The following is a 15,745-nucleotide window of genomic DNA, read 5'->3' as shown; positions in this document are numbered from 1 at the left end:
ATTTTTTGTTATCTTAGAATGTGAATATTAAATCTATATATTGTTATTTTTTATCGCGGTAACATTGGTTTATATCGTTGCATAAATTTCAGATTACGTCATTAAACTTCTACTTCTGCATAGATTACGTGTTCAATACCCAAATAATAGTTACAATCCATCACCATACACATGTGCCTAATCATCCCTTTGACCCTACTCCCTCCTCCCTTCCCTCTGGTAACCACCAATCCAATCTCTGTCTCTGTGTGTTTGTTTGTTGTTGTTTTTATCTTCTACTTATGAGTGAGATCACACAGTATTGGATTTTCTCCCTCTGACCTATTTCGCTTAGCATAGTACCCTCAATGTCTATCCATGTTGTCACTAATGTCTGGATTTCATCGTTTCTTACGGCTGAGTTGTATTACATTGAGTATATATACCACATCTTCTTTATCCATTCGTCCCTTGATGGGAACTTAGGTTGCTTCCAATTCTTGGCTATTGTGAATAATGCTGCAATGAACATAAGGGTACATGTACCTTTATGCATTGGTGTTTTCATGTTCTTTGTATAAATACCCAACAGTGGAATAGCTGGATCATATGGTAGTTCTATCTTTAATTTTTTGAGGAATCTCCATACTGTTTTCCATAATGGTTGCACCAGTTTGCACTCCCGCCAGCAGTGTATGACAGTTCCTTTCTCTCCACATTCTCTCCAACACATGTTGTTTCCTGTCTTGTTAATTATAGCCATTCTGATGGGCATGAGGTTATATCTCATTATAGTTTTGATTTGTATTTCCCTGATAGTTAATGATGTTGAACATCTATTCAGGTGCCTGTTGGCCATCTGTATATCTTCTTTGGAGAAATGTCTGTTCAGGTCTTTTGCCCATTTTTTAATTGGGTTGTTAGTTCTTTTTTTCTTGTTGTTGAGATGTATGAGTCCTTTATATATTTTGGAGATTAAGCCCTTATCAGAAGTATGGTTTGCAAATATCTTCTCCCAATTGTTAGGTTGTCTTTTCATTTTGTTGATGGTTTCCTTTGCTGTGCAGAAGCTTTTTAGTTTGATGTAGTCCCATTTGTTTATTTTTTCTATTGTTTCCCTTGCCCAATAAGATATGGTACTTGAAAATAAGTTGCTAAGACCGATGTGGAAGAGCGTACTTCCTATATTTTCTTCTAGAAGTTTCATGGTTTCAGGTCTTACATTCAAGTCTTTAATCCATTTTGAGTTTTTGTACAGTGTAAGATAATGGTCTACTTTCATTTTTTTGCATGTGGTTGTCCACTTTTCCCAACACCATTTGTTGAAGAGGCTTTCCTTTCTCCATTGTATGTTTTTGGCTCCTTTGTCCAAAATTAGCTGTCCATAGATATGTTGGTTTATTTCTTGGTTCTTCATTCTATTCCATTGATCTCTGTGTCTGTTTTTGTGCCAGTACCATGCTGTTTTGTTTTCTATAGCTTTGTAGTATATTTTGAAGTCAGGGAGTGTGATACTTCCAGCTTTGTTCTTTTTTTCTCAGGATTCCTTTGGCTATTTGGGGTCTTTTCTCGTTCCATATAAATTTTAGGATTCTTTGTTCTATTTCCGTGAAAAATGTTGTTGGAGCTTTGGTAGGGATTGCATTGAATTTATCAATTCCTTTATGAAGTATGGGCATCTTAACTATATTAATTCTTCCAATCAAAGAGCACAGAATATCTTTCCATTTCTTTGAGTCTTCTTCAATTTCTTTCAGCAATGTTTTGTAGTTTTCCGTGTACAGTTCTTTCACCTCTTTGGTTAAGTTTATTCCTAGGTATTTTATTCTTTTTGTTGCAATTGTAAATGGGATTATATTCTTAATTGCTCCTTCTATTGCTTCATTGTTAGTGTATTGAAACACAACTGATTATTTGTATGTTGATTTTGTATCCTGCAACTTTACCATATTCATTTATTACTTCTAAAAGTTTTTTGGTGGATTCTTTAGGGTTTTCTATATATAAAATCAAGTTATCTGCAAATTGTAATAGTTTCACTTCCTTTCCCATTTGGATCTCTTTTATTTCTTTTTCTTGACTGATTGCTCTGGCTAGGACTTCCAGTACTATGTTAAATAGGAGTGGTGACAGTGGGCATCCTTGTCTGGTTCCTGTTCTTAGAGGGATAGCTTTCAGTTTTTCACCATTAATGATGGTATTATCTGGGCGTTTGTTGCTCTTAAAGCCTTCAAATGATTAGATGAGGGTGAGCTCCTTTACTTAATATTATTTTACTTATATTATTTTACTTTATAAAATAATATATTTCACTTTATTTACTTACATTATTGAGGATAATCTCCTTTACTTAAAGTCAACTGATTGTAGATGTTAATCACATCTACACAATCCTCCACAGCAACACCTAAATTCACGTTTGACTAAATAACTGGGTACTGTAGCCCAGCCAAGTTAACACATTAGACTAACCATCATGAGTGGTGAGGTCAGAATGGCACTAAAGAAATCCTCACCTGGTGCGAATTATGGAGATAGCATTCTTATAGCTCACCAACCAATAATGAGTAGTGATCTATCTCTATGAACAAAGGAAATCAAAGGTGACTGATGAAGAGACTGAGTGTAGTCACTGCAATAAACATTCTAATCACTTGCACAATTTTTAGATCTGGGCCAGCTTTCAGACCCAGAACACACTGACTAATGGAGAGGCCAGGTCCCAAGGAAGAATGACCATGCAACACCACAGAAAGTATACCTATCATGAGTCCCTCTGTTCTTCCCCAGAGGTACCTATGGCCATTTACTTGGGAAACTACACATGGAAAAATGTCACCATGGTCCTGTTGTTAGAGAGAACGCATATGGGGACAAGGTATTAAGTGAAGTACCAGCACAAATCTTTTACACGGTGGGTCCAGTCAATCTGCAAACCCACAGTGTGATCATTTCACTAGTCTCCAAAAATATCATTACAAAGATATACTTGGCAGTTGGCATAACTCCAACATTTGAAACCTGACCTGTGGGAAACCTCTGAAACTGCCCATACCCAGCCAGGATAATAAATCAAAAATAATATCATATCCCAGGGGAATGGTAGAGAAAGTATGCCAGGGTGAATATCCCCATCATATCTCTCCTTAACTTACCAGTTGAGTCCCTACAAAAACCAGGCAAATCCTGGAAGATGACAGTAGACCACTGTGAACCCGCACAAGGAGCAGCTTCAATCTCAGCCATCCTGCCTGATGTGATATATTTGATGCAGAAGACTAGGATGTGGCTGCAGGTGCATGGTTTACAGCCATTGATCTGATGAATGCATTCTTTACCACTCCTACCATATAAAATGGTTAAAAATAGTTTGTATGAACTTTGAATGGAAAATATTACATGTTTTTCCCCAGGTCTCTTTTAACTTTATTAAATTCTGTCATAATATAGTTTAAAGTACAGACAATCTGGATATCCACAGAACATCACACTGGTCCACTGTGTCAATGACATCATGGTAATTGCAGCAGGTAACCAAGAAGTTGCTAGCAAGTTTGAACCTTAGCAAGAAACAGACAATCTTAAGAGTGGAAGGTAAACACTAAAAGATGTAGGGGACCCTCCATATCAATATCATTTTTAGGAATCCAGTGATCTAGAAGAGGGATCATAAAGGTACAGCTGCATGGAATATTCCCCATAACCAGCTGAAAGAGGAGGGAAAATCTTAAGCCTAGTTTACAGATGGGTCACTCGCTGTGTAAAGTGTAGGTCAAAAATGGATAATGACTACACCATAGTTCATCTAGGGATGACTTGTAAGGTATTCCTCAGCTTTAAGCTTTCTTTGGAGATGGCCTTGGCTGATGGCCTTTGGCCTTCTTGGAGATGGCCTTTGCTTCACCAGAGCATCCTTCCTTCCCTGGGCAGCCTACATCCAATAACCAACATGGGAGTATTAAGAACCATGCCCTTAGGCATCCTATCTCCAGAGCTCCCAGTAGAGTCAGAGGAGACCTTTATTGGGACTCTATCACAACCCAAATTCTCCCTCTGACTAACTCTTCTTCCTTCCTCTCCTTTCACAGATGTTGATCCCAAGATCACTCTCTAATAAACATCCTGCAGGCTAATCTCCCTCTCAAAGTCTATTTCCTAAAGAACCCAAACAACAATACTTTGTATTCACCCCCCCCGACACACACGCAATATCCCATCATATTTGATTACCCACAATTGAGGAAACTAAAGCATGCTCTAGAGATGTTATGGTAAGCTTGAAAGACTCTGAAGATAGCTTCAATCTTCATAAGGAGGCCTCAGGAATCTTTTGTCCCCTTGAGGGCACCTGTACACAATTCTGCTGCCCTTTGTGATGTCTGTACCTAGAGATGCCACAGAGCAAGCTCTCTTGAGGGGTCAGGCTGGAATATGCACACCATAGCTCCTTCAGCCCAGTGAGGATCCAAAGGAGGCAGGAGAGCAGAGCTCAAACCCATGAGAAGCTGACAGGATCTTCCCAACCAAGAGAGTTTATGCCACAGTAAGTCTGCGCATCTCTGCCTCCTACAATGGGAAGCAGATTAAAACAGAATAATTCTGAGGGACAGAGGTTCAGAAAGTGACAGAGATATGAGAGAGTGTCAGAAAAATGCTTTATCCCTCTAGAATCTAGCACAATCTATCTATCTTCTCTTTCCTCCTTCCTCTCAAATCTTCTTCTGATCCCTAGCTAGAAGATCAAAAAGGTCAGCTTTGACTGATATTTGAACTTAATCAATTTGGAGAAGTGGTTCAGGAGGGAGAACAGATTTTTTAAAAATTGGAAAGATGAGAAGATACCTGGATAAGGAAAGTGAACATCAGTACTGCCTGTTCACCTGACCATCCACGTCAACCAGGTACTTATCAGCCTCCTTGGCAGTTCCAGAAATCACATGGACACAGTATATCACAGAGTTCAGCCTAAAATTTAAGTCTAGCTTTGTATTTTATGACCACTCCATTTGATCACTGGGCTAGGGTATGTCATTATCCCACGTTTTTTGAGGAAGCAAATTCCCAATAAGTGGATATGGGGAACTTAGTAGAAAAGCAAAATAAATAAATAAATAAATAAAACTCCTCCCCAGACACATTCCAGTCTTTTAGAATTATTCACTCAGAATCTCATTCCAAAAATTCCTTCCATTCTCCCAAGTACTCAGCATAGATGAGACACGGGATGATCCAACCTTACTTAATCACTCCAGATCTTCTTCATCTCTCACTCCCCAGGCATTTCCTTCATGAAGAGCTTATTTTTGCTGATGTATGTTTCACAAACTGCGGTAATAAATGATATTTCATTAGCTCTTTGGAATATCTAAGATCACTCAGTGAGCAAGTAATGGAGGTCAGGTCCAAAGCCACACTTTCTACTTCCAAGTCCAGTGTGCTTTCTATCACACCCTTAACTCCATACACAAATAATGCCCCAGCCATCCAAGAAAAATATCCTATTGTTGCTAGTGAATCATGTATTCTAATATTCTAATAAGAATCTTCAAATTCTACAATCTGTTCAACACAGAAAAAAATAGATTTCCCAATGTAACAACAAAGGTATGTTCCTAATGCTGGATGAAAAACATTTAAGTATAACAATGTGTGGGGTATGTGTGTGTACAAAAAAAATGATCAAATTGGAAAAAAATAGATCTTATACATGATTGCTTCAGGTATACTTTTGTAGCTTTACAAAAATATGTGAAGATGCATAGTGATTAAATCTTGAGATTCAGAATTAGTCCTGAATTTAAATCTTGTTTCTGCTATTTACTTGAAGTCTGACTTTAGCAACTTATAAGTCTCTATATCTGTTTCCTCATCAGAAAAAAAAATGGGAATAAAAATAGCTTATACTTGGTAAGGTTGTCGTGAGGATTAAAGAAAGTACTGCCCGTACAAGGTAAGAGCTTCATTACTGATTCTCTCTCTGACTATTCAAAGTATAGACAAATATTTCATCTACAAAAGCTTTGTAAATTCATAAGGTGAGTTGAACATTAGAGCATTAGAGTGTGAGGGATAAGCTCATTTTAATATTCAGATTCGTTACTCTTGAGAACATATACAATTACCTGTTTAGTCATTGGCAATGATGATGACAGGGAGCAGAAGATAATAGTATCAAATATTTACTCTGTCCCTGGAGCCATAGAATATTTTAAGTACATTATATCATGAAAACTTCATAAAACATTATGGGGTAAATATTAGTATACCCTATTTACAGATGAGAAAACTGAAGTTTAAATATATTTAATAACTTGCCTGATGTTAATCACCTGGAAAGGAGACATGTAATTGTTGCATGAATGAAAGAATAGATAAATTGTCACTCTGAACTGCTATAAAAAAATGCCTACCCAGTGTGCCCGTTTTCAATGTCTGGATGAATAATTTAAAATACTTTGTGGGCGTGAGGATATTTGAATTAATGCTGCTCACAATAGCAAAAACCTAGAGAACATCTAGGGAAACATATTGTCAAGTGTGCTGCTGGCATACAGTGGGAGAAGTAAAAAGTAAAGAATCAAGACATAGATAAACCTTAAAAAACTGTAGATAGAAAAAAAAACAGAGTGAGATATATGATACAGTGTTATTGAGGTAAATGGAAGAAAAATACACATACACAAAGCAATAATACATATTTTTCAAGGATATATAGGAAATGGATGATGGCGTGGAAGCATATATGCTTGCTTAATGGTTGGGTGTCCAAGATGTGGAGACATGACAGGTTTAGGGAATTAGAGGAAAAATAAGTAAAAAGTAAACTTAAAAATAAGGATTTGTGTGGACTGATTGTGATAGTCTGACGTTTACAAACGAGTATGAACTTCTAAATAAGTGTCTCTGAAAACAAAACAAGCACATCAGTAAAACTTTGTTGGACTGGGTTCATTATTCCTCTGATCCCTGATTATTTTATCAAGCCCCTTTTATGGCAAAGAAGTTCAGAGATAAAGCTTCGTATGACATAACTGAAAATTATTTTCATATAGACAGAGAAAAATAAAACTACCTTATCTGAAATAAATTCCACAACCTAACCATGTCAGTATCTACCCCTTTATGAGGCTTTATTTTTCTTTATAAAATGTAGAACTATCTGATGATAGATAGATAGATAATTGATAGATGATAGATAGTTAACCATCTGATGATAGATATATCGATAGATAGATAGATAGATAGATAGATAGATAGATAGATAGATAGATAGATCCTCCATTAGAATGCAAGATGCACAACAGCCAAACCTTTCTCTGCCTCGCTCACAGTTGTGTCCTCACTCCCAAAAGAGTACTTTTCACAGAGTAGCTGCTCAGTAAACAATTATTTTTAAGATTTAATATTAAACTGAATCAGGAAAGTTCAACTCTGTTGCTGAAAGAAAATTTTTCCTCCAAATTCCATACTATCAACACAAGAAGCTTGTGAAATCTTAGAGTTGGGAAGGGGGGGCAGCATCAAGGACGACAAAGCTGACAAGTTGCCCCCATGGTAGCTAATCATGACCCTGTGGGTGAAAAGTCAACATAGAGAGAAGCATAGACTTTTGGCTTGTTTGCAATTAAAGTTATGAAAGAGATGTGTATTAACTTGTTGGATCTTCTCTATTGCAGCTGGCTCCATGATCATGGAAAAAGTAAACCAAACTAGCAATATCTCTGAGTTCATCCTCCTGGGGGGCTCTCCTCCCAGCCCAAGGACCAGAAGCCACTCTTTATCCTCTTCCTCACCATGTACCTGGTCACCATAACAAGGAAACTGCTCATCATCCTGGCTATTCACTCTGACCCCCAGCTGCAGACCCCAATGGATTTTTCTTGAGCTTCCTGTCTTTCACTGACATTTGCTTCACAACAACCATTGTCCCCAAGATGCTGGTGAAATTCTTGTCAGAAAAGAAGACCATCTCCTATGCTGGGTGTCTGACACAGATGTATTTTTTTTATTGATGTTTTAATAGTTTATAACATCGTGAAATTTTTGGTTGTGCGTTTTTGTCTATCTCCATATACATGCGTCACTTTGACCCTTGTGCCCACCCCCTAGCCCCTTTGCCCCTGGTAACCACAATACAGTTTTCTCTGTCCATATGTTGGTTTGTATTCCACATATGAGTGAGATCATATGGTGTATGTTTTTCTCTTTCTGGTTTATGTCACTTAACATAATACACTTCAGGTCCATCCATCTTGTTGCAAATGGGACGATTTTGTCTTTTTTTATGGCTGAGTAGTATTCCATTGTATATATATACCACATCTTCTTGATCCAATCATCCATCAAAAGACACTTGAATTGCTTCCACTTCTTGGCTATAGTGAATAAGGCTGCAATGAACATATGGGTGCATAAGTCTCTTTGTATTGTGGATATCAGGGTCATTGGATAGATTCCCAGGAGTGGATTAGGTGGATCATAGGGTATTTCTATTTTTAAACTTTTGAGTAATCTCCATACCATTTTCCACAGAGGCTGCACCAGTTTGCATTCCCACCAGCTGTGTATGGGGTTCCTGTTTCTCCACATCCTCTCCAACATTTGTTGTTTATTGTCTTGGTGATTATAGCCATTCTAACGGGCATGAGGTGATATCTTAGTATTGTTTTGATTTGCATTTCCCTGATGACTAGTTATGTCGAACATCTTTTCATGTGCCTATTGGCCATCTGTATACCTTCTTTGGAGAAATGTCTGTTCAATTCCTCTGCACATTTTTGATCGGGTTGTTTGTTTTTTTGTTGTTCAGTTGTGTGTGTTCTTTATATATATGGCGATTAACCCCTTGTCAGATATATGTTTTGCAAATATTTTCTCCCAGCTGGTGGGTTCTCTGTTCATTTTGATTCTGGTTTCATTTGTCTTGTAGAAGCTCTTTAATCTGATAAAGTCCCACTTGCTTATTTTGTCTTTAGTTTCCCTAGGCTGAGTAGGCATGGCATCTGAAAATATTCCTTTATGACCAACGTCAAATAATGTGTTGCCTATATTTTCTTCTATGAGTTTTACAGTTTCACGTCTCATCTTCAGGTCTTTAATCCATTTTGAGTTAATTTTTGTGAATGACAATAGCAGATGGTCCACTTTCATTCTTTTGCATGAGGCTGTCCAGTTTTCCCAACACCATTTATTGAAGAGACTTTCCCTTCTCCATTGTATGTTCTTAGCTCCTTTGTCGAAAATTAGCTGTCCATATATGTGTCATTTTATTTGTGTGCTTTTAATTCTGTTGCATTGATCTGTGTGTCTGTTTCTGTACTAGTACCATGCTGTTTTGGTTACTATTGCTTTGTAGTATGTTTTGAAGTCAGGGATTGTGATGCCTCCTGCTTTGTTCTTTTTTCTTAGAATTACTTTAGCTATTTGGGGTCTTCTGTTGCTCCATATGAATTTTGATACTCTTTTTTCTATTTCCAAGAAGAATGTCATTGGGATTCTGATTGGGATTGCATTGAATCTGTAGATTGCTTTAGGTAATGTAGACATTTTAACTATGTTTCTTCTTCCAATCCATGTGCATGGGATGTCTTTCCATTTCTTTATTTCATAATTGATCTCTTTCAATAATGTCTTGTAGTTTTCCTTGTATAGGTCTTTCACCTCCTTGGTGAGATTTATTCCTAGGTATTTTATTCCTTTTGATGCAATTGTAAATGGTACTAACTTTTTGAGTTCCCTTACTGTTACTTCGTTATTAACATACAGAAATGCAAATGATTTTTGTAGATAGATTTTGAACCCTGCTGCTTTGCTGTAGTTGTTGACTCTTTCTCATAGTTTTCCAATGGATTCTTCATGGTTTTCTATATATAAAATCATGTCGTCTGCAAATAGTGAGAATCTCACTTCTTTGTTGACTATTTGGATTCCTTTTATTCCTTTTTCTTGCCTAATTGCTCTGGCCAAAACCTCCAGTACTATGTTGAATAAGAGTGGTGAGAGTGGGCAGCGTTGTCTCATTTCTGTTCTCAGAAGAATGTCTCTCAACCTTTCACCATTGAGTATGATGTTGGCTGTGGGTTTGTCATAAATAGCCTTTATTATGTTGAGGTACTTTCCTTCTATACCCATTTTAAATCTTTTTTTGTGTGTGTGAGGAAGATCAGCACTGAGCTAACATATGTGCTAATCCTCCTCTTTTTGCCAAGGAAGACAGGCTCTGAGCTAACATCTATTCCCAATCCTCCTTTTTTTCCACCAAAGCCCCAGTAGATAGTTGTATGTCAGAGTTGCACGTCCTTCTAGTTGCTATATGTGGGACGCAGCCTCAGCATGGCTGGAAAAGTTGTGCATCGGTGTGCACCTGGGATCCAAACCCGGGCCACCAGTAGTGGAGCACACGCACTTAACCACTAAGCCACGGGGCCGGCCCCCTTCTATACCCATTTTCTTAAGAGTTTTTATCATAAATGGATGTTGTATCTTGTTGAATGCCTTCTCTGCATCTATTGAGACGATCATGTGGTTTTTATTCTTTGTTTTGCTGATGTGGTGTATCACGTTGATTGATTTGCGGATGTTGAACCATACTTGCATCTCTGGTATAAATCCCACTTGATTGTGGTGTATGATTTTTTTAATGTATTGCTGTGTTCAGTTTGCCAATATTTTGATGAGGATTTTTGCATCTCTGTTCATCACTGACATTGGCCTGTAATTTTCCTTCTTTGCCTTATCTTTGTCTGGCTTTGCTATCAGGGTGATGTTGGCCTCGTAGAATGAGTTAGGAAGTGTTCCATCTTCCTCTGTTTTTGGGAATAGTTTGAGAAGAATGGGTATTAAGTCTTCTTTGAATGTTTGGTAAAATTCACCGGAGAAGCCATCTGGTCCTGGACTTTTATTTTTTGGGAGGTTTTTGATTACTATTTCAATCTCTTTACTTGTAATTGGTCTATTCAGATTCTCCATTTCTTCTTGGTTCAGTTTTGGGAGGTTGTGTGAATCTAAGACTTTATCCATTTCTTCTAGATTGTCCAATATGTTGGCATATAATTTCTCATAGTATTCTCTTATAATCCTTTGTATTTCCATGGTATCCGTTGTAATTTCTCCTCTTTCATTTCTAATTTTATTTATTTGAGCCTTTTCTCTTTTTTTCTTAGTATGTCTGGCTAAGGGTATGTCAATTTTGTTTTTCTTCTCAAAGAACCAACTCTTTGTTTCATTAATCCTTTCTACTGTTTTTTTGGTCTCAATTTCATTTATTTCTGCTTTTATTTTTATTATTTCTCTCCTTCTGCTGACTTTGGGCTATGATTGTTCTTTTTCTAGTTCTGTTAGGTGTAATTTAAGGTTGCTTATTTGGGCTTTTTCTTGTTTGTTAAGGTGGGTTTGTATCGCTATGAGTTTTGCTGCATCCCATATGATTTGGTATGGCATATTTTCATTTTCGTTTGTTTCCAGATATTTTTTGATTCCTCCTTTAATTTCATCAATGATCCATTGGTTGTTCAGTAGCATATTGTTTAATCTCCACGTCTTTGTCACTTTGTCACTTTCCCAGTTTTTTTCTGGTAGTTGATTTCTATTTTCATAACACTATGTTTGGAAAAGATGTTTGTTGTGATTTCAATCTTCTTAAATCTATTGAGGCTTGCTTTGTCTCCCAACATATGGTCTATCCTTGAGAAAGTGCCATGCGCACTTGAGAAGAATGTATAGTCAGCTGTTTTCGGATGGAGTTCTCTGTATATGTCTACTAGGTCCATCTTGTCCAGTTTTTCATTTCGGTTCACTGTTTCTTTATTGACTTTTTGTCTGGATGTCTCATCCATTGGTGTAAGTGGGGTATTAAGATCCCCTACTATTGTTGTGTTGTTGTTAATATCTCCTTTTAGGTTTGTTAATAGTTGCTTCATGTACTCTTGTCCTCCTATGTTGGGTGCATATATATTTATAAGTGATATGTCTTCTTAGTGGAGTGTCCCTTTTATCATTATATATTGCCCTTCATTGTCTCTGTGTTTTATCTTGAAGTTTACTTTGTCTGATATGAGTATGGCAACACCTGCTTTCTTTTGTTTGCCATTAGCTTGGAGTATTGTCTTCCATCCTTTCACTCTGAGCCTGTGCTTGTCTTTAGAGCTGAGATGTGTTTCCTGGAGGCAGCATATTGTTGGGTCTTGCTTTTAAATCCATCCTGCCACTCTGTATCTTTTGATTGGAGAGTTCAATCCATTTACATTTAGGGTAATTATTGATATATGAGGGCTTAATTTTGCTGTTTTGTCACTTATTTTCTAGTTCTTTTGCATTTCCTTTGTTTTTTTTCCCATTTGTTTCAGACAGCCAATTCAATTTGGTTGTTCTGTCTTATGACTTTTCTAGTTTTCTCTTTGTTTATCATATGTGATTTGTTTTGATTCTTTGTTTAGTGGTTACCTTGACGTTTGTATTAAAAAAATCTTCTGTATGAGACAGTCCATTATCTGATGGCCTCTTATTTCCTTATACTAAGTCAATTCAATCTCTTTCCTCTTCCCCTTCTAAGTCATTCTTGTTACAACTTATTCTATACTGTGTTGTGGGTGTGTGTTTACAGTAACGAGGTTATATTTATTTTTGGTGAATTCCTTCCTTTGGTCTTTGATTTTGGTATTTAAGTGGTTGCTAACCTATTCCGATAAAGATCTACTATTTTTCTGATGTTTTCTACCTAATTTTCTCCTTGCTCCAAGCTTTGTGTTCCCTTTCTCTTCTTTTTTTCAGGCCCGAGGGCCTTCTTGAGCAATTCTTGTAGTGGAGGTCTCGTGGCCACGAACTCCATTGGCTTTAGTTTATCTGGGAAAGTTACTATTTCTCCACCATATTTGAAGGATATTTTTTCTGGATAGAGTATTCTTGGCTGAAAGTTTTTGTCTTTTAGTATTTTGAATATTTCATTCCATTCTCTCCTAGCCTGTAAAGTTTCTGTAGAGAAATCCACTGAGAGCCTGATGGGAGTTCCTTTGTACATTATTTTTTGTTTTTTCTAGCTGTACTTAATATCGTTTCTTTGTCATTGACTTTAGCCAGCCTTACCACTATATGCCGTGGAGTGGACCTTTGCCTGTTGATGTATTTAGGCTACCTATTGGCTTCACTTACTGGTATTTCCTCCTCCTTCTCCAGATTTGGGAAGGTATCAGCTATTATTTCCTTGAATGGATTCTCTGTTCCTCTTTCCCTCTCTTCTCCCTCAGGAATGCCTATAATTCTTATGTCACATTTCCTAATAGAGTTGGATATTTCTCGGAGACTTTCTTCATTTAATTTTAGTCTTAGATCTCTCTCCTCCTCCATCTGGAGCATATCTATATTCCTGTACTTTATAATGCTAATTCTTTCCTCCATATTGTCAGCTCTGTTCTTTAAAGATTCCATATTCTCGTTTATCTCCTACATTGTGTTCTTCATCTCCATCAGTACTGATTGGTTTTTCTTTATGATTTCAATCTCTTTTGTGAAGAAACTCCTTATCTCATTGAACTGTTTGTCTGTGTTATCTTGTACTTTGTTGAGTTTTTTTTTTTATGATAGCTATTTTGATATATTATATTATGATAGCTATTTTTGGATTTCTTTGCCTTTGGGGTTTGTTTCTGGGTGTTTGCCATTTTCCTTCTGGTCTGGTGATTTCATGTACCTTTGCATTGTGGTTCCTGTATTTGCTTTGTTTTTCCTCATCCTGGAAATATCTGATTGCAGTTTCCACCTGCCACCACGGTGTGGGGGTTAAGGGCTGTGTAATCTGAGACCCTTGTGCTCTGCCCAGGCTGCATCCTGCAATTGACCTGGCTGCTCTGTCTGGTTGGCTGAGTTGCAGTGTCAGGCATGCGAGGGGGTGTGGGCTCTCTCTTTTGCCCAAGGGTCCCTGGAGTAGGGGTCTTCTCGCTTGCCCCTTGTTATCCACTCTCCCGGGGTGCTCAGATATTGATGGCACTCCTGCAGCAGTTCTGAGTCCTCTGTGTGGGAGTTTCCCATTGGCTGAGAGAGCCTGAAGAGCTACAGTTTCCCCACAGAGGGCCACCCCTCTCCCCTCTCTGGGAGCCATGCAGACCTGGGGGGCTGATCTGATGTGAAGGGAGAGGATTTCTCCTAACTTCTCCCCACTTCCTCCAGGGGCCCCAGCTCGTCCACTCTCAGATGTCCCGCAGTGTGAATCTTTCCTATCTTCCATTTTGCTGTGTAGGAGTCCATTGTTGGTCTGTGACTGTCCCTTTTGTTGTATCTTTTCAGGGGAAGAGTTTACAGGAAAGCTCACTCTGCCGTGATGCTCTGACACAAATGTTTTTTATGTATGTTTTTGGCAATACTGACAGCTGCCTTTTGGAAATCATGGCCTTTGACTGCTATGTGGCCATCTGTGACCCCTTCCACTGTGTCGCCACCATGAGCCACCACCACTGTGTCCTGTTACTGGTCATCTCCTGTTCATTTCCTCACCTCCACTCACTCCTACACACACTTCTGCTGAAACTTCTCACCTTGTGTGATGTTAGTGTTACCCACCACTTCCTCTGTGACATCAACCCTCTGCTGAAATTGTCCCGCTCCTCCACATTTGTCAATGATATCACAATAAAGACAGAGGGACTGGTTGTTTTGGTGGCCCCCTTTATATGCACTGCTTTCTCTGATATATGAAACATCATTGCAGTCCTCAAGATCCCCTCAGCTGCTTGGAAATGCAAAGCCTTCTCCACCTGTGGTTCCCAATTTACTGTGGTGATTCTGTTTTATGGAAGCATCTTCTATGTCTATTTACAGCCTTTGTCCAGCTACACTATGAGGGACCACGTGGCAACAATTTTCTACACAGTTCTATCCTCCATGCTAAACCCTGTTATCTACAGTCTGAGAAACAAAGATATGAAGAAGGCCCTAGGGAAGCTGATTGGCAGGAGGAAATCCTAGCCAGAAACTCTGTGAACCTGTTCATGAGCATCTCCACTCCATTGGATTTTGTTTCTGCTGATTCCTGATACAGACAATAAACTCTCTAAGTCAGCAGGTATAACTCACATGTGTCATGGACATTGGGTTGTATCCATCCACTTCTTTACACACGCAACTATCCCATTGAGACTTTACAATGCATCAGTAATTGGATTGAGGTCTACCAAAATCTTGGCTTCCAGTTTTCATATATCTGCCTCTCTCTTCCCATCTTTGTCTTCTCCAGGAAACCACATCTTTTTCATTCCCTCTAAGAGCTGTTGAAACCTTTGTTTTCCACAAAATTTCCTGGAACTAATTTATCTCTGTTCAATGACTTTTGATTCCCTTAGTATCCTTCTTATTTTAATGAACTTCTGTATTCAGCTTTCCTAGCTTTTTGCAAGTCATTACAGCAACTTAGGAAGAGAGAGACAGAAACAGAGAGGTTCACACTCCCATAAATTGTAAACTTCCACCAATACAAGCAGTGTGTCTGGCTCATCCGTTTATAAAAGGATCACGCCTCTTCCTTCTCCCACATCTTCAACAGCACAATGTTCTGGGCTCTGTATTGAACAAAAGCCCAGCTCTTAGCCTTGATTAGCTAACTGACCTAGTACTTCATAACACAACTGCCCCAGTTATCAGGCCAGTGTACATGGTTGGGCTGAATTTCTCTGGGTCTCTACCCTGGTTATCTGGTATTTGTCCCTCACTGGTGTTCACTCCTCTTGAGCCCTCTCTTAGCTCCAAATTTCCCTTAGAGTTTCCCCAATTTCCGCAATGA

At 38.2% G+C, this 15,745-nt stretch overlaps 1 pseudogene; it reads left to right on the top strand.

Moving 5' to 3' along the window:
• The first annotated feature begins 7,669 nt into the window (after positions 1 to 7,669).
• Positions 7,670 to 14,934, top strand: LOC131393308 (olfactory receptor 1L8-like; annotated as a pseudogene).
• Positions 14,935 to 15,745: the final 811 nt, after the last annotated feature.

Source organism: Diceros bicornis, chromosome 28 (assembly GCF_020826845.1).
Source record: "Diceros bicornis minor isolate mBicDic1 chromosome 28, mDicBic1.mat.cur, whole genome shotgun sequence".
Taxonomy (NCBI): Eukaryota; Metazoa; Chordata; class Mammalia; order Perissodactyla; family Rhinocerotidae; genus Diceros; species Diceros bicornis.
Note: the sequence above shows the minus strand (reverse complement) of the source record. Positions and strands in the feature narration are given on the sequence as shown.